The 22,775-nt window shown below is 42.1% G+C and overlaps 1 protein-coding gene across 5 annotated transcripts in view; it reads left to right on the top strand.

Annotated features, from left to right (window-relative positions):
* The first annotated feature begins 1,288 nt into the window (after positions 1-1,288).
* The window catches only part of lrrc3b (leucine rich repeat containing 3B), a 34,311-nt gene continuing 12,824 nt past the window's right edge, over positions 1,289-22,775 (top strand). For 2 of the 5 annotated variants that reach the window (XM_026156338.1, XM_026156337.1), the window contains exon 1: positions 1,289-1,524. The gene's annotated coding sequence lies outside the window, so the exon portion shown is untranslated. Of the gene's footprint in view, positions 1,525-2,677; positions 3,464-7,569; positions 7,719-22,775 lie in introns of those variants that run through there. The other 3 variants (XM_026156339.1, XM_026156340.1, XM_026156341.1) reach the window with 3 other exon arrangements.

Genomic DNA, 22,775 nt, shown 5'->3' with positions numbered 1-22,775 from the left:
ATGTAAACGTGTGTGCATGAATGACGTGTTAAGGCGAGTGCTCTAGAAGAACCGTGCTACATATTTACCATATTCCATGAATCAAAACGAAGTCTGTACCTGGTGTTGATACAGACTATGGTTTAACTGCATAGATGCAGATATAGAAAAAATATCTGTAGTCTGTGCAAGATCCTTTACCTGTCTGCAAAATCACGACTTTCTATTCATTTCATTTGGCCTTTACATGGTGAACATTTCAGCTGCATCAAGTTGCTGCTGTTAACCATATCAGTGCCAGGAAAGCAGCTACGTCTGCCATCAAAATAATAGCTCATCATCAGACATCAAACACACGTGAGCCCAAACCTCTCAGGTTTAAGGAAACCTTTCTGTCTTCATGCTTTCCCCTCAATCAGTTGGAATGCTTTTGTCACTTTTTTTCAAGTCAAATGTGAAAGTCAAAGTGAATACAATTCTTTCCTCCTCACTCTAATCTCACTATATTTATTGGAAGTGGTGTGAACTGACTGAAATTGTAGGACGACGGCTGCGATGGTTCAATGTTATAATACTTAGGTTAGCTTAGCTGTTGCAATGCTTAAAGTGTTTGACAAAGGCAGCTGATAAGCACTTATCTCCTGGGAACCTTTAATGCCTGGAGAAGTCCTGGCAGTCAGTTTAATAGTCATTAAAGTGTCTGGATCAAGAGGTGGACCTCTAGACTGACAATATTCACTTCAGAGAAAAACCCAACAATGTAATAACCCCCAATGAGCAAGCACTTTGGCGACAGTGGGAAGGAAAAACCAGGAACACAAGCTTTCACTAATCACAGCGTTGTTTTCCTGCTGAGTTTCTGACTTTCAGACTCGCACCCATTTCCCCTTCACCCGACAGAGCCTGTCCATCTTTTATATACAGTTTTTTCTGACTTCCTCATGGTGCCATTGTTTCACTGTTACTGTGAAGACGTGACAGAAAAATCATGGCATAGTACCTGGGATTACTGTACTTGTGAAATACTTTCTGGAACTGAAGCTACTGATAAAAGTGCAACTGGAACATCAAAATGAAAAACAAACACAAGAACAAATAGGACAATCTCCAAATGTGACACAGTCCAAACAATAGTAATCTTGAATATAGCAGCCTGCTCAAATAAATGAATTTTGTAAAGACAAAACATTTAAGAATGTAAAAATATGGCAATGAAAACATTCAATGGGTTACAGAGAAAGTGATTTTAATATATGGTTCATCTGTCTCCTGTAGTGCCTGGTCATCAACATTTTATACTGAAAGGTGAGACCGGTAGTGGGACCGCCTGTGTCACCCTGTAGCTTCACACAGCAGCCCCTCCCTTTACCCCATTCATTCCTGTGCAGTGTTTTATACTGAAAGGTATAAGATGCTAATTCACACAGCGATTTGTACACGCGTGAGCGGGCAGCAGAGCAGAGACTGCGCTCTCAGCCTGTAATCAGCTTCATGCGATCCGGACTTTCCGCTCCAGCAGTTTCTACAGCCGATGACTGACTGCAGGTGAGCAGACTTGTGTCGCCTGTTGCTCCTGTGTCCGTCTCCGCTGTGTTACGTGCGGACTACCCGTCCTCAGTCAAGGCCGCTGCTTTCATCAATGTTTGCATGGAAAAGAAATGTTTCTTTTTTTAATGTATGATTACTGTGTGATGTTATATAAAACCGCCTGTGTGCTTGTAGTCTTATCTTACAATTCGATTATGAAAGCTTTGAATTGGTGTAGGCAGTTCAGGTAGGGTGATGCGTGATATTTTCACAAGGAACGTCGTGCCAGACGCCATTAAAAAAATAGACTTTAATGTTTATTCTTGTAATTATCTGGGCAGCTTTGCGCATTAAAGTTCATTCGCACGCCATTCAAGAGTAGCGACACCACACATTCATTCGGCTTTCGAGAAAATAGCGAGAAGCTGTTTATTTTTTTGCATAATTTCAACTTTATTCCGGCTAAACCCGCAATTTGCTGCGATCTTTTCTGGGTACACGCACCTCGGATGGCGGTAGCTGTCGTCTATCAGTATTAAAGTTCAAATAATTAGTAAATAACCGCTGCTGAGTCTGGTGTGCGTCGACTTATGCTAATATCTCGCTGATGGATCTATTGCACGGTTATTCGTTTGCAAAAACCAGGCAGCGTAAAGTTGGGTAAAGATGGGTTTGGAATATTCAGTTAAATCAAACGGGAGAAACGACAAGCTGAGAGCTTTCAATGTATGCAGCAGTTCAAGCGTTTTTACGCGCATGGCAACAGCTGGATCTTACTGGGATTGTGTATCTCAGACTGCAGGTATATATATATATATATATATATATATATATATATATATATATATATATATATAGATATATAGATATATATATATATATATATATATATATATATACATACACATATATGTATGTATGTATATATATATATGTGTATGTATATATATGTATGTATGTATATATATATATGTATGTATATATATGTATGTATATATATGTATGTGTATGTATATATATGTATGTGTATGTATATATACATATATATATGTGTGTATGTATATATATATATGTATGTATATATACATATATATATATATATATATATATATATATATATATATATATATATACACACACATATATGTATATATGTGTGTATATGTGTATATATGTGTGTGTGTGTGTGTGTGTGTGTGTGTGTATTACTCATATCTGGGTAGTCCCCTAATCATTAGTAGAGACACAATCTCATATCATAATGTCAGCTGCAAGCTTTAGACATGTGACATGAGTAACTTTAAAGTAGTCACTTTTGCATTGCCCCTGTGGGGTGTGCCCCCTCTGTGGGGTGCACTGGGTTGTTTATCACGTGGGTTGTTAATGAATCATTACAGTGCAGTGAGGAATTTTGTTGATATTAAACATCTGAGATGTTCGTTTAGCTTTGGTCAATATATGGAAATGTTAGTGCGGTGAAGGATGACCCAAAATACGTACACAGAGAGGCAGGTGGAGTTGAACAGGGGAACCCTTTATTGGGCTGTATGACAGAGACAGTATGGCAATAACATCTCACTCTGACAACAGAAGGATATCACTTTAAAGGAAACGCCTGGCAACAAAATGAGACACAGATGAACAGAATGTAACTGATGAGACAGGTGTAAGCAAACCTAACACAGCTGAACCAAATGAAAATCCGAAAATTGAGAGTAAGACCCACAGGCTTGATAAAAACCTCTACGCTAGACAGAGACTAGAGGAAAGAAACACAGAGACAGGGAGAAAGCTGACACAAAATTTAATTCAGACCTGAGAACTAGAAGCAAAGTTAGTTATACTGAAGAACTAGAAATTAATTTGCTTCGCAAACCCAAGATCAAACAGGAACCTACAAAAACTCAGAACCAACAGTCAACACCCATTAAGGTCCATGGGCTGTTGAGGGGAGGAGGTAATTTATGATGTTCATGTGTCAGAATAATTTTCCATATTGTTGTTTTAGTATTAAAAGCTCAGCCAGTCTTAGTAATTAAAAACAACTTTAGAAAACTGAAGGTAATAGTTTTGATTTGAATCAGTTTTTCATTAGCAAGCTAAAGCCATGTGATGGCTAGGTTAGGTTTTCTCTAGGTCATCTGGGGATCTCCGGATGTTTCTGAACAATAAAAAAGGAAGAAACTGAGATTCTGGGTCAGATTCTCTGTGTTGCTAGATCAACACTAGCAACCTGTAAATGTAAAGAAGGTTTCTTCACCTGCACGATCGAGTAAGCATCGAGATGAAGAGCAGTTCAGAGTCAACTTTGATATTAATGCAATTTATTAATTCATTTTTGTTCTCACGTGTTTTCCTTGACTTGCTCACTATTGTTATATCTGTTGGAAAATCTTGCACAAAAAGACTTGTGTTTTAGAATATATACTTAGAATATATATATTTAGAATATATGTCTGGGCTTTTTAATCGTATCAATGATAAATCAGTTCAAATTACTGTCACTGAGTTAAATATGTCCTTTATAAGGGCTACGTTAAAAAGCACTGCAGGTTCCTTTATTTCACTGCTCATACATAGAATAATTCACCATAATCATCATTGGTTCAAATTCATGGTTTAAATACAACAGTTTAGTTTAGAGCTGGTGCCTAAACTAATATCTGTATCTGAACTAAAGAAGTTATACATGAAGATGTGAAAAAAGTAAAAATTTTTACTGAAATCCAGCTGACAACTACAGGGACATATAGGGTAGTCCCAAACTGTCACAGGGTAGTTGATGGTTGATTACTTTTTTGTTACAGTTAATTGTATTCTAATTTTTGCGTCATAACTTTTGCACTGTCCACTTCCTGCTGTGACAAAACAAATTTCCCACGTGTGGGACTAATAAAGGTTATCTTATCTTATCTTATCAAAAATGAATATGATACCAATATTTAATCAGCACCTGAAGCTTCAATTGAATGAATTAGTGGTTATTAAAAGATGTTTCAATGACAAGCGTTTCATGCAAGAGTAAAAAGTAGGGGTGCAACGATACACAAAATTCACGGTTCGGTTCGATACTTTGGTGTCACGGTTCGATATTTTTTCGATACAAAAAATGTTAATGCCTTTTTAATTTTTCATTTATTAAAATTATAAATATATATTTTAACTCAAAAGTACAGTTTTTAAATTTAATGTTGCTGAAACAAAAAAGTAATAAAAAAAAAACTATCTGATGGAGGAATCACTCATCTTTGGAAAAGAGAGTTTATTACAGAGAAATGGCTCTTTCAAAATAAAAGCTATACTATACGCTTCTTCTGGGCTATATTCTCAGCAGCACATTAAACATATCAGGTCCCCATAAGGAGAATCATGTGCTAACGGCTGTCTAAATGACTCGGGTAAAGTTTGTAGCATGCCTGCTTGTTGTTTTTGTCTTTGCACTAGGATGATGTCGGAGTAAATGTGCAGTCATATTCGTTGTGTTCCCACTAGTGCTGTCAGCGTTAATCTGAAATGACGTTAACACCACAACACGGCAAATCTCCGTTAACGAGCTACCGCGGATCGCCCCGTGCGTGGGGCTGGACGGCCAACACGTTAACGAGCTAACTGCGCTAACACACTAGCTCCCACCCATGTAATTGAGCATTGCGTGGCACATCCAACATACTGTTTTACTTTAGTCCATGACGCGCTTACCTTCAGGGTCATACGTCACATGAAAACCAAAATAGTTCCAAACGCCAGATCTGAATGAGGGTGGGGGAGGCTCAATTTGACATGTTGCAACTAGCTTAGCTTCTGTCTTGCTAGCTTGCCCTGCGCTCAGTGGATCTGCGCTCGACAGTGCAGCCTAGGCGGAGTAGTCGAGCGCAGATCCACTGAGCGCTCAACACAGACAGCATAGTCAGAAGGAAAGTTGATAAAATAAATTAAAAATTTTGCATTGTTTGATACCGAACCGAAAGCACTGTATCGAACGGTTCAATATCGATACGAGTATCGTTGCACCCCTAGTAAAAAGTGTGACAGCAAACCCCAGTCTATCCTAGTTCATAATTACAATAATGTATTTATTGCATTTTGCTGATTAATTTGCACTGGCTAAGAATATTTGGCAAATTTTTAAAAGGTTTTAAGAAAAGACTTCCTTAAATGTAAAAATACATTTGAAAAATCTCAAATACAGTGAAGTCAAATAAAACGAGGTAAACTTGCATAAAATAAAATAATTTGCACACTGTCTTTTTTTGGGTGGAGGTTTGTATTAAAAGTAAGAGGCAAAAAGAGTTCTGATATCTACAAGCTGTGGCAATGTGTGCTTGGTGTGAAGTCAAACTAGTGAATGAGTGAATTAGTATGTGTAAGTATTCAAAAGAGCAAGTGGAGGCTGCACTGACACAGAACATAGAACAACAGAACAGTTTGTCCTGTGATTTGATGCAGTTTTGTGCTCCTGAAAACAGACATGATGGTGATGTTGTAGATGTTAATAATTAAAGGTAGTAATAATTCAGTGTGAAACCCAACAGCTCCAGGTCTTTAGCTCAGTTTTACTGGCCTGTGGACCTTTTTTTTGTTTCACTTTAAATCTGAAAAATGATGTTACATATGCTAGTCAAGGACACCCCACCCCCCCTTTAGATGAACCCCTGCTTGTTGCAGGTATTATGTGATAGAACAGTGAACCAGCTGTCCTCAGGAAGCAGCCTAATTTAAACATGGTATGTCAACAGTTGGTCATTAATAATGTAGTCTTAGTCTTACTGTAGATACTGTGGATGGAGCAGCTCCAAAGTTCTCTTTTCGTCGTGTCGCAGTTTGTTAAACAGATGGTTTGATGAAGGACTCAAAACACCTTTTTTGCCACTAAAGGTTCGAATGGTGATGACAGGAACAGGCGTTTGTTAGGGCAGGGAAATATGGCCAAAAATATTTATCACGATATACATTTGAAAATTTGTGCTAACGATATAAGTGACGATATAATTGACACGAGACAAAATTCTTTACAACTCCACAACTTTATTAGTGCAAAAAAAACCCATCAATGTATTTTCACTTAAACAAGCAGCTGTTTGTTGCATTAAAGTTTTATAAAAATGTAACAGTGCAAATGCAAATTCCTTGCTGACAGTTTAACCAAAAGGCATTTCCAGTGGAAACTGGCCGACACATCCTCAGCATAACCATGTATAATATCCACAGAACTTAAAAAGAGGTTATACACACACAACACAGCAATATTATGTTGAAGCACAGTACGTATCACTCCGCGAGGCTCCGCCTACGATAGCCGTAATGCTCCGACAATCCATCAAGCGGTGCGACTTCGTGGCTTAGCAAAGTCGTACTGAAACATTTGACAGATTTTCGAGCGCCGTGCACATAAAATCGATTCCAGGTCAGTAAACACAACCAGAGTTCATACATAAGACACACGGGATTATAAGGGGCACTGTCGACTTTCAGAAAAATCAAAGGATTGATTTTAAGTGCGCCGTATTTTCCAAACAATACACGACGGCCCGCTAGCATGCTCTACCAAAAATAGTGCTTTGTTGTGTATCTGACGGGCGAAAGCTAGACCAGTTCCAGTGAACCATTTTTACAAACCAGTTCTGGTTCATCGGTTTCATTCAACGATCCACTTTCGCCCTCCTCATTTCCGTCGCCGCCATGGTTTTTCTGCCATGTTCGTATGAAAACAAAGGCTCTGCACATGTGCGTTTTACCCATATTCTATCGCCATATTTCATTTTCATTTCTTGGTAACGGCTCCGCTTCTCTGCTCTTCGCGGATGTTGTGTAGACAGACAACATCATCGTCAATGCTCCTGTTGTGTTATCAGTTTTTACAAACTGGGTTTGATGTTTTTAATCATTTTGTAGATGAGGCCTAACGAGCGTAGTACCGGTTTAGACTGCCAAGCTGGCACATGTGGTGATTTAAACCCATTTCGACAGGCTGTGCACACATTTACTCACTGACATTCAAACTCTAAAGTCTGTGATTCTTAAATTTTGCAGATTTCATAGAAATCTCTTCTTTTCTATGTTAAGCCCAACATCAGTTCCATGAGAAAGCAGACTTCCCTGTGTAAAAGCCCCTCACGTATACAGGCACACCGCTCTTCCTCCTCCCTGCTCTGCTTCATCACGTGAATAACCAGCAAGACCAGAAGGCATTGTGCAGACACATACAGACTGCAGTAAGTGGCACACAGAGAAAAGAGCGTGAAGTTATTTTTACTGCTTTAATTTAAAAGGTTGCAAACTGTGATGTGTGTAAAGAGTATCTGCTACCGTGGCAACCGATTTTTTCACAGATACAAAACACGTACGTATACGGGAGCCATGACTGACGTGTAAAATCCATCTTCAGCTAATGTTCACTTTAAAAGTGCAGTTGGACTGATTACCTATACACTCTATTCAGACATTCAAATAATATATACAGCTGAAAATTGTTTAATGAATTATTTTATTGGAAATAAAAACATATCTCAAACCTGAAATAAAAATAGATAATTGTAATAACTTTGTGTTAGCTGTGAAAGCAGCACTAGAATAAAATTCAACTTAGTTTCATGTATATAGTGCTAAATTACAGCAAACCCCAACAGTCGGACACCCCCGTGAGCGTTGGCGACAGAAAGAAACCTCTGGTGGAATCAGGCTGGGTAAGGGCCTGCCATCTGTCACGACAGGTTGGGGATGATAAGAGGGCAACGCTGTGGAAGAGAGAGAGGAATAATAACTAATGATTCAATGCAAAGTTGTGTACGAATATATGGAGAGTGAAAAGAGCAGAGTAAAGAAGAAACACTCACTGGCCCATGGAAGCCCACAGAAGGCCGGGTTCAGGGTCACCTTCATCAAACAGAAAGTTAACTCATAATCTTAAAAGTAGAGAGCAGACAGGCGGCCTGTCTCCTGCATCTGGCACAGAAAACGAACTGCTGTTCAGAGAAGAAGCCAGTTCCAAGAAATCAAGAAATTCATTAGTGACAGTAATCATATTTCTGCTTTTCTACATATTTGGCAAGAAACCTGGTAAATAAATACTAGAATCAGTCCTGGTTTTTAACATAAACATAATCAGCTAATTATCCAGTCTTTTAATAGTCATGAAAATATGTTCAGATCTAGCGTATTGATGATGCATTCGCCTCATAAATCACGACTCACTGCTCTCCCAAACATGGCCGTGCATAGGCTTCCCTTATATGTTAAAAGTATCTTTATCTCTGATACTGTCCTTGTATTTACTTGCTATCAGATTGATACCAAATTTTGAAGTATCGCACTCCATTAACAGAGAATCAGAGTTCAACCACTGTGGTTGCAAATGTGACCTCATTTCTCGATGGTGCGACTAAAAAGATTCTAAGTGGCATCGGTGTGACCAGCTGTTTGAGTGAAGAAAGTCTCCGTGTGGTCAACAACAGACAAACACACATTATGCCCATATCGTGGTCTAAACCAATCAGAGATAGTCAGGGGTGGGACCTCTGATTGGCCGTGGTCCAGATATTCCTGTCAGCCTACATGTATGTATGTTTGAAAGCGGATAGACAGGTGAGTAGTAGGGGTGGGTTTCAAGAATCAATTTTCCGATTAGAATTGATTTTAGCTTGAATAATGCGACATTGATTCATTAAATCCTGAATCGATTGTCCATCCATCCATCCATCCATCCATCTTCATCCGCTTTATCCGGGGCCGGGTCGCGGGGGCAGCAGCCTAAGCAAAGAGGCCCAGACCTCCCTCTCCCCAGCCACCTCCTCCAGCTTATCCGGGGGAACACCAAGGCGTTCCCAGGCCAGCCGAGAGATATAATCTCTCCAGCGTGTCCTGGGTCTGCCCCGGGGCCTCCTCCCGGTGGGACATGCCCGGAACACCTCACCCAGGAGGCGCCCAGGAGGCATCCTTGTCAGATGCCCGAACCACCTCAGCTGGCTCCTTTCGATGTGGAGCAGCAGCGGCTCTACTCTGAGCCCCTCCCGGATGGCCGAACTTCTCACCCTATCTCTAAGGGAGAGGCCAGCCACCCTTTGGAGGGAGCTCAATCGATTGTATTAAATGTATTTTGCCAGAAACGCCAGAAGCTCACAAAACTATTTAAACAACCACCAAACAGCCAAAACAGTAAATGAGAGCACCACACAAAGACATGAACACAAAGTGTGGACGTCGGGGCTGAAAGCCGACAGCTCAAACCAGAATGTACTTCAAGAACAGTTTCTCACCTCAAATCTGTGTTTTCTGCATTATTCGTTTGCTTGTCGCGCACCGGTCTGTTGTTGTGTACAGAGCTGACGGCCGCTGTTTGTTTTTCTTTTCCACAAAAATGACCTCCAACAAGAAAGCCTCATTTCTGCTGTTCAATACTGAAGAAATTTAAACTTTTTAAAATGATGCCAAATTGCAAAACGCTTAGCCGTGTCTCTAATCAAACCTCTGTAACACTTACTTCACTTCAGCAGCATTCACATGTTGATTCATGGTTTTGTTCAGTTTCTGTTCTACTGCAGAATATTTTTAAGGTTATCTGCTACAGAAAACCTGGCCAGGAAAATCTGCTTCATGTTTTTCTGTTTTATCCTCAGTTACTTTGACACAAAGGCCTCTGCTGTGATGTTTGCATCTCTGATGAAGTCTCACAAGTGTCAGTACTGATAAATGATCAGAATTATATTTCTGAATGTCTGAGTCAAAATTGAATTGAATCAGGACCTTGTGAACCGGAATCAAATGGATTATAGAAAGATACCCAGCCCTATGAGCAGCCTAGGCCTGACGGAAGTGGATGTAGCTGTGGGTAAAGAGAAAAGATGAAAAGAATGATCGGTAACTTTTGTTAAGTTAAGGCCTGATCCATCTAAAATTCAAAGTCAGTGCTCTGACATGGAGCCATCGACCTCTCTGGTCCAGAGACGGCATCACATAATGAGCCACACACAATCGACTCCGAGCCAGAGCCCAGTGAAAGTAAAACGGGGAAAGTTTATACATTTGGAACAGAGTGGCTTGAGCAGTCTCCCTGGCTAAGATAGAGTAAAGCTGACAACATGATGCACTGCATTTACTGTCGTGAGTGTGGAAAGACCACAGCCGCCAGTACTGCATTTGTGACTTGTGCTGATAAAGCACAGTGTATCCAGAACACATTATATGCTGCGATAAATGCACTGCCCAAGTGTCCCCTCTCCCCACGGCCTTTCAGCAGCAGGCAGCAGCAAACAGGTCGTCAGAGGAGCCGATGTGATGATTAAGTTTAACATTGTCTACAATATTACCAGCGTGCCAAAGCACTTTATGCACAAGCACTTTTTCAGTAACTTATCTTTCTTGTAGAAATGTGCTCCAAATAAAGAACTTTGTGTTGACAAGATTGTTAGTTAATCATTTACAAATCAATGTTGTCTGTATGGACAGCAATTTCCCCCCCAGAAAGTGCACGTGCCTGTGGTGTTAAGCGATGCGGTTGAACAATTTGGGTGCACCTAAGAAAAAGAGTTAGGCACACCAGTGCAACCGTGGCAAAAAGTTAGTCTAGAGCTAGGGCTGCTCGATTATGGCAAAAATGATAATCACGATTATTTTCACTGAAATTGAGATCACGATTATTTGACGATATTTATTTAACCCTTTAAGACCTACTATAGAACCAAGTCCACCAGAGCTTATATTATTTTTTTACATGCTGTAGTGCCATTTGTGGGAGCATTTCAAGTTGCTATACATCAATACAACTGTTATAGCCCATATTTTAATAATATGTATGCATTAAGTCCATAGTAATTACATAAATTGCAAAAAAGTGCAATAAACTACAAAAAAAATTGAAAATCGCTTTTGTTTTGTTTACATATATTTCTACTTGGAGAAATTTAAGAGGTTTATCCCTCAAAACTTTAAATACAATAAAGTTGCAAAAAATAGTTTCCCACCACAGGAAATTTATTTTGAGTGTCTTCATAGTTTTATTTTGGAGATACAGCAATTTTTATATACTGCAGGAAAAACAAAAAACAATCCTATGATGCAAATTTGCAAAGAAAACAGCAGGTGCCTCATTTCACTGTGGGAAGTGTTACGAACAGCTGATGGATCGGCAAAGCCTGTTTCTGGAATATTATGTTTTTGTTCCTGCAAGCGCTTTTTATGCAATTTTTGCAAAGCTTTATGTGGAAGGAAACCGTGACCGAGGACAAGCTGATGGCATCAGATGTAAGTACAACTCCTCCGGTTTCATATGCAAAACAAATTATTGCGCTAGCTTACACGGTTCAGGTTCTACAGGGATTTAAAAATAGTTACGCAAAACGGAGCGTGCTGCTCTGACCGGCTTTAAAGGGTTAACAATGACTTTAAAAAAATAATATAACATAGTGTGCAACACCACTGAAGTTTTTTTTTTTTTAAACTCTCTTTTCAACCAACGGCAGTCACTCTCCAAATAACTTCTGCTTAGCTTTCCGAGCTTCCCTCGGGTCCTCTTAATCAGCGGTCTCCAACCTTTTTTGCGCCACGGACGGTTTATGCCCGACAATATTTTCACGGACCGGCCTTTAAGGTGTCGCGGATAAATGAGGGAGGGGCTAATAATCGGCTCAGTCATTTTTAATGATCGTTGAAAGCCCAGATCGTAATCGTGATTAAAATTCGATTAATTGAGCAGCCCTATCTAGAGCCCTGCTATATCTTATACACCAATAGGATTGCCTTTCATATATTACTATTTGGGCTCAAATTTTGGGGGGTGTTTGAAGGGGCACAAAGATATCAAAAATAACTCCCCTCAAATTTCTTAAACCAAACGTAACAAGCCTGTTTGTGAAAATGGATTAGAAAGTACAGATATTTGGGTAAAAATATGAAAACTTGCTAGAAAGGATCATTGGAGGCCCTCTCCCACCCACCTCTATCGCAGTCAAAGCCCTGGGGGGGCCTGGGGCGATCGTGGCTCAAGAGTTGGGAGTTCGCTTTGTAATCGGAAGGTTACCGGTTCGAGCCCCGGCTTGGACAGTCTCAGTCGTTGTGTCCTTGGGCAAGACACTTCACCCGTTGCCTACTGGTGGTGGTCAGAGGGCCCGGTGGCGCCAGTGTCCGGCAGCCTCGCCTCTGTCAGTGCGCCCCAGGGTGGCTGTGGCTACAATGTAGCTGCCATCACCAGTGTGTGAATGGGTGGATGACTGGTTGTGTAAAGTGCTTTGGGGTCCTTAGGGACTAGAAAAGCGCTACACAAATACAGGCCATTTAACAAAGACAAATACTGTATAAAGATTCAGATTCAAGATTCATGGTCTTTATCGTCAGTACAACAATATACACAGTATACAGCGTACCGAGAGGCCGTTTCACCCCAAGCCCCCCATGGTGCATTATAGGTATATAAGAAATATATCTCCAAGAGATATCAAACTAGAAATTACAAATAAATAATAACTTGCTAAATTTAGGTAAAATTAAGAGCTTTAAAGGTACTGTATGTACGATACACAAAGACGGGACAGAGACAATACAAAGTGGATTGTGCAGTAGGTGTTGAATACCAGGTTGAGTTATGGTCAGGATATTGTAAAGACAGGATGAAGACATGTGCAAGATGCAAAATGTGCAAATATAATATAATTTGGATGTGTTCAGTAACTATGTGACTGAGTGTGCAAATAAGCATGTTGTTCCCAGGTCCAGTTTGTTGTGGATTTGTGGAAGTTTTTGTTGTTTTTGAGTCCTTTGGTGAATACTATATGGCACATATGTCAAAGTCAAGGACATTTATATCCGGCCCGCGAGATCATTTTATATAGATGTACTATTATTGTTATGCATGGCCCGGCGATATGAGGCGCTAATAACACACAAACTACAGATCCCATAATGCAGCGCTGCAGCCTCCTTGCTGAACGCTAGGCTAACTGGGAACATTTGCATCAATCAAGTCAAACTTCTGTTATTGCGAAGCTAGTCGCTCATAATGGTGGAGAGAAAAGTTGATTCTGAAAGCAGAGCCTTTCAGCACCGGTGGGAGGCTGAATATATGTTTACAGACATGCCGGTAAACCCGTGTGTTTTAGTAGTGGAGCTAATGTGGCTGTAATGAAGGAATTTAGTTTAAGACGGCACTACGAGACAAAACGTCAGGATAAGCTGAAAAACCTAAATGCAGAAACTACAGGAAGTAGAAGAGCTAAAGAAGAATCTGGCATTTCAGCAGACTTTTTTCACCAGAGCAAAATCACAAAGTGAAGCTGTTGTGAACGCAAGTTTTATTGTAGCAGAGGAGCCAAATCAGCCCGGTACCACTCTGAAGAGCTGCAGGATGAAGCTGTGCGACGTCTTGTGTCCAGACAAAACGCAGATTTTGGCAAATGTGAGCCTGAGCAGAAATACGATTGCTGATCGGGTTTGTGAGATGGCCACTGATTTTTTAATTTTTTTTTTGTGATTAATATTTTATTGTACTTTTAGAACACTACAGTCCACTGCAGAGACAGATTACATCACATAAAAAAACATCAGCATAGCAGCAGAACAAATTCAAATTCAAATTTTATTTGTCACGTACACAGTCATACACAGTACGATATGCAGTGAAATGCTTAGACAACTGCTCGTGACCTAAAGAAAACAAAAAAGGAAAAGGCTATGAATAAGATAGGAAATAAATATGAAAAATTAAAAAGGGTAAATTTAACTAGAAAGGAATAAAATATAAATTAAGGTTAAAAATGAAATAACTGTACAACACAAATTAGAATGAAGGGTAAATTTAACTGGGAAAGAATAAGATAAAATATATAAATTAAAGTTGAAAATAAAATAACTGTACAACAAAATACACAATATAGAACTATATAAGAATGTATGAAGAAATATATATACACACACACACACACACACACACACACACACACACACACAATAACAGCAGCTGTACAAGTATTAACTGGAAATGAAAAATATAGTGACCAGTGTTGTGCAATCAATCAATCAATCAATCAATCAATCAATCAATCAAAGCTTTATTCGTCACATGCAGGTTGCCCTGCAGTGAAATGGGACCCCCCCCGACCTTACACATATAGCACAAACATTACATGGGGATACAGGTCGGAGATTGGTAGAATCAAAGAAAAAACATTGAAATGTACACTACAGTGGGGAAAGTACAAGAGGAAAAAAGAGACCCCTACTCATGCTGTGCTTCCATGGTAGGACAGCATGAGAACAGGAAACAAAAAACTCCTTTGCACAAAAAAGCACATAAATGTCCACAGCACAACATTGTGAAGACATGACAAGCCACAGGGGTGGGTGGGGGGTGAGGAGTAATCCGAAGAAACACAGCAGCCACCCTGCACAGCGCTACCATTCCAGCGCGGCACACAGACCCGCCGTGTTCCCTCGCCAGAAACAAGCATCGAAGGCGTTGGAAAGGGAGGGGGGATTCATGGGACGGGAAGAATAGTCATCACACAGTCGTTATCAGGGAGTTGTTTTGGTGGGCTCCAGCCTTGGGCCTAGCAGCTGGCGCCGTGGTGTCCAAATGTTGAATATTGTTGATTTCTCCTTTGTGAGCAGCTCAAATTTAGCCCTCTGACACTGGTCCCTCGCTTCGAATCCAGCGGGCAACCTTGTGGGGGTTTGAACAGCCGGTTCCGCTCTCTTATTTCTCTGATAAACCAGGGCTAAGCCAACGCCGATCAGCATGAACCCTGTTATCATGGTTCCGAATAGGTAGATATCTTCAGCGTCCTCGATCGACAGTCCCGCCAGGCACACGGTCCTCCAGTTCTGCCACCCGTCCATCGTGTAACCGGCAGGGAAAGTCCCTCCAGGGCACTCAGGCTCTCCCGAGCCCCGACTTCTCGTTAAGGGTGTCAATAGCACTCAGAGACCAGTTGATCAAATCCATAATTCTCTTTTAGGTCCACATTATGTCTTGTGCAGTGCAAATATGCTTAAAGTGATTTAAGTGATGAAGTGAAAACAATGTCCAGAAAGTCCAGTGTGTGTGTAAGAACCATATGTGTGGGTCAGTACTGTGTGGTGGTGTGATTGAGAGACCGTATCGCCTGCGGGAAGAAGCTCCTCCTCAGTCTCTCTGTGTTGGTCTTCAGGGAGCGGAATCGCTTTCCTGACCTCAACAGAGAGAACAGTCTGTTGTTGGGATGGCTGAGGTCCTTCACCATCTTCCTGGCCTTGGTCCAGCACCGCCTGCTGTAGATTGAGTGCAGGTCAGGGAGCTCGGAGCGGATGGTGCGCTCAGCTGACCGCACAACCCTCTGTAGAGCTCGTCTGTCCTGCATGGTGCTGTTCCCGAACCAGGTTAAGATGTTTCCCGCCAGGATGCTCTCTATGGTGCACGAGTAAAAGTTCCTGAGCACCTTGGAGGGCAGTTGGAAGTCTCTCAAGCGTCTGAGGTGGTAGAGACGCTGTCGGGCCTTTTTCACCACGGTGTTGATGTGACAGGACCATGACAGGTCCTGCGTGATGTGAACTCCGAGGTATTTGAAGCTGTCCACTCTCTCCACTGGGCACTCGTTGATGACGGGGGTCTGGTAGTTCCTCTCCTGCATAGTGCTGAAATCCACTATCAGCTCCTTTGTCTTACTGACGTTTAGAAGGAGGTTGTTCCTCTGGCACCAGTTCTCCAGATTCCTAATCTCCTTCAGGTAGGCCGTCTCGTTGTTATCAGAGATCAGGCCCACCACGACGGTGTCGTCAGCAAACTTGATGATGGTGGTGGAGCTGGTAGTGGCCACACAGTCATATGTGTACAAAGAGTACAGCAGGGGGCTCAGAACACACCCCTGGGGGGCTCCAGTGCTGAGAGTGGTGGAGGCTGAGACATGTCCGCCCATCCTTACTGCCTGTGGTCTGCCAGTTAGGAAGTTGGAGATCCACTGACACATAGATGAGCTGAGTCCCAGATGCTCCAGCTTGGTGGTGAGTGTGGAGGGAATTATGGTGTTAAATGCAGAGCTGTAGTCTATGAAGAGCATTTTAACATAATTCCCCCTTCTAGTGTCCAAGTGAGTGAGTGATGTGTGGAGGAGATGAGAGATGGCATCGTCTGTGGAACGATTTGGACGGTAAGCGAACTGTAGTGGGTCCAGTGTGTCTGGTAGTGAAGAAATGATGAAGTCTCTGACCAGTAGAGAATACCAAACCAAAATGAGGGGGGGCAAACAAAGCAAGAGATAAACAAAAACATGAAAAAAACCAACAACAAAAAAACAAACATACAAAAAAGAAACAAAAACAGCCAGCCTTTGACTATGTGGGTCTTACTGCATGCCACACTCTGACATCCCTGAGAGTGCTTTGTCAGAATTCCAATGTCTGTCCCACTCTAAGGTCTAGTCTGTTCGTTTAATCTGGACAGATATGGATCCCACTTCAGATGGAAACTCTCCACTTTATTCAGGAGCCTGTATGAGAGTTGTTCTAGTGCAGCGAGTCTCCCTAGTTGAATATGCCATACAGAGACAGGTGGGGTGGAGGGGGCCTTCCACTGGGAGATAATGAGTTTACGCCCCAGCATCAATGCAGTCTGTACCCACTCAGCAGCCTTAGGCGGAGCATATTTAAGGAGTGATGGGTCCCCCAAAACAAATAGTCTTGGTGAAAAAGGAATATCCCATCGTATGGTTGATTTGATAAAGTCATGTATCTCAGTCCAAAAGATTTGGGTTTTAGGACAGCTCCAAATCATATGGGTCAATGTGCCTACCCCAGTCTGACATCTCCAGCATTCAGGGGACTGTATGAGGTTCGCCCTATACAGTCTGTGTGGCGACCAGTAAATTTGGTGTAGTAATTTGAATTGGATTAGTCTCGTTCTAACTTCCCTGGACACCTTTTTACTATTCTGCAAAATTGTAGTCCATTCCTGATCTGTAAAAGCCACACCAAGGTCAGATTCCCAAGCTAACTGGAGGGCGGGTAGCCCTTTACTCGTGCCCTTAATAAGCATTGAGTAATATTTAGAGACTTCACAACCCCCCCCCCCCCCCCCCCCCCCCCCGCCCCCCAAAGATTTTATTGATGTAGCTGAGATATTCAATAGTTGGAGGTGGTGTGGAGGAGGAACCAAAGGTTTTGAGCAATTAGTGCCGGAGCTGCAAGTACCTCCAAAACTGACTTTGTGGCAACTGAAACTGTGCTTTAAGGTCGTTGAAGGACTTGAGAATCCTCCCCTGATACAGGTCTCCGAGAACAAGTATCCCTCTCTGGACCCACAGTCTCCAGAAAAATGGCGACTTATTAATGCAGAGTTTGGGATTGAGCCATATGGAGGCCTCAGTATGAAGGTGGGAGTTAAAATTTAGTAGCAAGGCCACCTTCTTCCAGACCGTCTGCAGAAAAGAAAGAATGGGGTGGGTTTGTATATCTGGTGGGAGCTTGGTGGTTAAAATGTGCATCGGAGGGAGTGGTGAGCACAAAGTACTCTCCAGACTAAGCCAGGGGGGGGGGCTCATTCTGGAGGGAGAGCCCAGTGAACCATGTGTCTCAGACTGAAAGCATAATGGTAAAATAGTAGATTTGGGACCCCCAGGCCACCCGACTCCACTGGTTGCTGTAGCTTTTTAAGCTTTATTCTAGGGCGTCTGTTATTCCATATGAATTGGTTGCATAATCTGTCAAATTGATGGAAATATTTTGATGGGATTTTTAGCGGGAGTGTTTGTAGTAGGTAATTAAATTTTGGAGCACAATTCATTTTGATGATGTTAACTTTACCCCAAAGGGTGAGAAACAAAGGGGACCATCTAATTATGTCGGTTCTGAACTTGTCCAATAGAGCTTCAAAATTAGCCTGAACTATGTTGTATAACAAACGGGGGAATGTAATGCCCAAGTATTTAATACTAGTCTGAGGCCAGCTGAAATCCCCCGGCTGGAACAGGGTTTTGGGGCAGAAGGCTGTCAGAGGGAGCGCTTCAGACTTTGACCAATTTACTCTATATCCTGATATATTAGAGAACCGGTTAATAATTCTCAAGAGAGCAGGTAGAAATCGTTCTGGCTGTGATATTAGGACCAGGGCGTCATCAGCATAGAGCATCAATTTGTGGTTATTATTGTGGACCTGGATACCTGGAAAATCAGGGTCTCTACGTATTGTCGCTGCCAGAGGCTCTAAAACTAAAGCAAAAAGCAGAGGACTCAGTGGGCAGCCCTGTCTTGTACCCCTGTGGAGGTCGAAGGACTGTGATATAATACGGTTCGTTAGTATTGATGCTCTTGGATTGTTGTAGAGAAGTTTGACCCACCTTATGAATTTTGGGCCAAAGCCAAATGCTTCCATTACACAAAATAGAAAACGCCACTCCACCCTGTCGAATGCTTTCTCTGCATCTAGGGAGAGGGCTATAGCTGGAGAAAAGTCCCCCGTAGGGGATTTATTCTGGGTTGCCCACATAATATCAATTAGGCGTCTAATATTATCGGCAGAGCAGCGAGTCCGAATAAAACCAACTTGGTCGGGGTGTATTAAGTAAGTCATGACCTTATCTAATCTGGTTGCTAGTAACTTGGCTAAAATTTTGCAATCGCAATTGATCAAGCTTATTGGTCTATAACTCTTACAGTCAAGCGGGTCTTTGTTTTTCTTTAAGACAAGGGAAATAAGTGCCTCTGACAGTGTTGGTGGCAGGCTGCCCTTATCCAGGGCTTCCTCAAACATTTGCAGGAGTAAAGGGGAGAGCTCCTCTGCAAAGTTCCTGTAAAACTCTGCTGTAAACCCATCCAACCCAGGGGCCTTGTCAATTGGGAGATTTTTGATTACCCTTAAGATCTCTTCCTTTGAAATTGGGGCGTCCAGGGAGTCCACCTGTGTCTTAGAGAGAGTTGGGAGGTTGAGGGGGGAGAGAAAACTGTTAATTTCCTGAGAGTTTGCTTGTATTTCTGAGGAGTAGAGTTGCATATAGAACTCTCTAAAGGCTTCATTCACTTCAGAGGGTTTTGACACCATAGTGCCATCCTGTGCTCTAATTGCTGCTATGATAGTCTGAGCTTCTTTTTGTTTAATATATCTTGCAAGCAGTTTGCCAGGTTTATCTCCATCTTCGAAGTATTTCTGCCTAGCCCGAAATAGAGAAAACTCCATTTTCTGAGTCAAAATTGAGTTAAACTCATATTTAAGTCTAGTTAGGTGGGTCAGATTTGCTGAGCTCGTGTCTGCCTTAAAAGCGGCTTCAGCTATGGCAATCTTCCTCTCCAGGTCTATCTGCTTGGACAGAGCAGTTCTTTTCTTATATGAGGCATGCTGGATGATGAACCCTCTAATAAAGGCTTTCAAAGCTTCCCATGCTACACCCGCACTGGGAGCTGTAGAGAGGTTAATTTCGATATAAGAATTGATCTGCTCTCTCAAGGAGTGGAAAAAGTTGGGATCATGTAAAAGGCTTGAGTTTAGCTTCCATCTGGGAGACTTGGGGGGGCTACCAAATGAGCTCAGATGCAGGAGCACCGAGGCGTGGTCAGAAACGTGTATACTACCAATAGAGCAAGACATTGCTGAGGGCATGATAGAATTTGACACGAGAAAATAATCTATTCTTGACAGAGTGTTGTGGGGGGCAGAATAAAAGGTGTAATCTCTTGTGGATGGGTTGAATACTCTCCATACGTCCACCAAACCCAAGGTCCTACACATTTTTATAGCGACCGAAGCTGATCTAGAGTGTCGCTGTGAGGGAGTGCTTCGATCCAGTATATCATCCATGACTAAATTGAAGTCCCCTGCTATCAGGATTGGGTAGTCGCCCATATCACTAATTTTGCATTCCAAGTTTCCAAAAAAGGTGGGGTCGTCGATGTTTGGTGCATAGATATTGCTTAAAATCATCCTATGGCCTTGAATCTCAGCCAAGAGTAGCAATGTCCGCCCATCTTCATCCTTAACCATCCGGGAGCATTTAAACTGTAACTGCTTATGAATTAAAATTGTGACACCCCTACTCTGACTGCTGCCACACGAAAAGAATACCTGACCCACCCAATCACGCCAAAGTTTATCTGACTCTTGGGGAGACAAGTGAGTCTCTTGAAGAAAGACAATGTCAACTTTTTTTGATTTGATAAATGTCATGATCTTCTTTTTTTTGATTGGATGGTTAAGGCCCTTTACATTCCAGGTCATCAAAGTAAAGGCCCTTTATTGCTTATTCGCCATCATGCAATACGTATCAGACGTATAGCAGTGGGGAAACGTATTATTAGAACCAGGAGTTCAATACAGAGTGGACAATAAACATTTAAACAGATACGTCTGGGGCAACCGAGAACACTAGTCACCCTCAGGTGGGCTATGAGCCCCAGAAAGCAAAACATAAACTTTATGGTCCATGACTCTAACCAGTCGAACAGTCATAAACAGGACCCGTCGCCAGCAGCAGCATATTAAGTCGTTGTAATATGAGTAAAACAGTCATTCTGGGACTTAGCTAACTGAACAGACCTCTATGCAGGTTGGTTAGAACTGTCCCCTGACAAACTGAAAAGGGCTTCATGACAACTGAATTACTAAAAGAGGAATTTAATAGTCTTAGTGAGCTTCTCTACCAACGCAGATTGTGTTGTATTCTCAAAAGTAGCACAACTGAATAAATCAAATAAAACTGCGAAGCCCTATAATATTTAAACTAAACAGTTAAGAGGTGCAAAGTATAGCGTGTATAGCGTGTTAATTAACGCTAGGGCGAAAAGGAAAAAAAAAGGGTAGCGTTTAAATCCACGCCCTGACTGTAAATAACTCAAGGTAAAGACAGAATGTAGTCCTGGGCTTTTTGGGGGTCAGTAAACTCACGTCTGCCCTCCGTCATTTTCAGCACCAGCACCGCTGGGAACAGTAGGGAGAACTTTATCTTCCTTTCGTGCAGCAGCCATTTACAGGGATTAAATGCCGCTCGTTTGTCCGTGACAAGTTTGGAGTAGTCAGGGAAGATCATAATGCGGTGGCCGTTCCAGTTCAGCTGTCCCAGCATCTGTGCAGCTTCCATGATCCGTTCCCTGTTCTGAAACCGCAGAAATCGGGCGATGATGACCCTCGGGGGATGAACGTCAGGTTTGGGTCTCACCAGGCTGCGGTGTGCGCGGTCAATCTCCAGCCCGCCCAGGAAGTCGACCTTCAGGAGCCCTCTGGGAAGCCGGCGAAGCGCAGGTTGTTTCTCCGTCCTCTGTTTTCGAGGTCGTCTAATTTCTGTCGTAGAGCGTTCACTTCGTCACTAGTAGCAGGAGGATTTTCCTTTAGCACTCTGCTAGCATCCTCAAGGAAATCTAGACGAGACTCAGCGTTGCTTATTCGAGTAACCATATCCGCTAGCTTAGCCTCCACTGCCCTCGTAGCAGTTTGGATAGCGTTCAGCTTGCTCTCTTGTGTCTCGGAGGTTTCCTTAAGTAGCACGTAAATACTTGCAATGTCTTTGGCCATTTGTTCAGTTGTAGCAGTCTGAATAGTATCCGACATTGGAGGTGAGGGCGGGTGCACATCATTAGCTTTCGCTGTGGTTTCCTTGCTAGCGCCTTCTTGCCGTCGAAGCGTAATTTTTTTGTTGGTGACTCGGCATTTCTGAGCTTTCACAAAGAGTCTTCAAGCTTCCCACTGTCCTGAGGTTATATTTTGTAAGTGTTGTGTAGCGTAATTCTCTAAGTCTAATGCAAATTAGCTGCCGCTGTGACGGAGCTTCCCCATTCAAGCTGCCATCTTGACCGCCTACGTCACCCGACTCCAGATGGCCACTGATTTAAGAACACAGTTGTGTGAAAGAAGCAAAAACGTTATTGCATACTCGGCTGTGGATGAAAGTATAGACATGATGGGCATTGCACAGCTGGCCATCTTCATCCGTGGAGAGGAAATATTGAACATTAAATCGATGCACGGGACAACAACAGGAAAATACATTTTTTAAAACATATGTCAAAGTGTAACCGATATGACAAACTTGTTGGACTTATAACAGATGGAGCGCCGGTGTTGTGCGGTGAAAAAAGCGGACTAGTCAGCAGGATGCGAGTAAAGATGCAGGAGGAGAACTGTACCGGTGAGTTAACAGCATATCACTGCATCATACACCAGGAAAGGCTGTGTGGTAAAGTCCTAAAAATGGAGCATGTAATGATCACCGTGACGCAAACCGTAAATTTGATCCGAACTAAAGGTTTAAATCACCGTTAATTTCAGTCTTTTATGTGGGAAATAGATCATACAGAGGTCCGTTGGCTGAGTTGTGGGAAAGGTCTCAATC

Source organism: Astatotilapia calliptera, chromosome 22, assembly GCF_900246225.1.
Source record: "Astatotilapia calliptera chromosome 22, fAstCal1.2, whole genome shotgun sequence".
NCBI classification, from domain to species: Eukaryota; Metazoa; Chordata; class Actinopteri; order Cichliformes; family Cichlidae; genus Astatotilapia; species Astatotilapia calliptera.
This window is presented reverse-complemented; position numbering and strand designations above follow the sequence as displayed.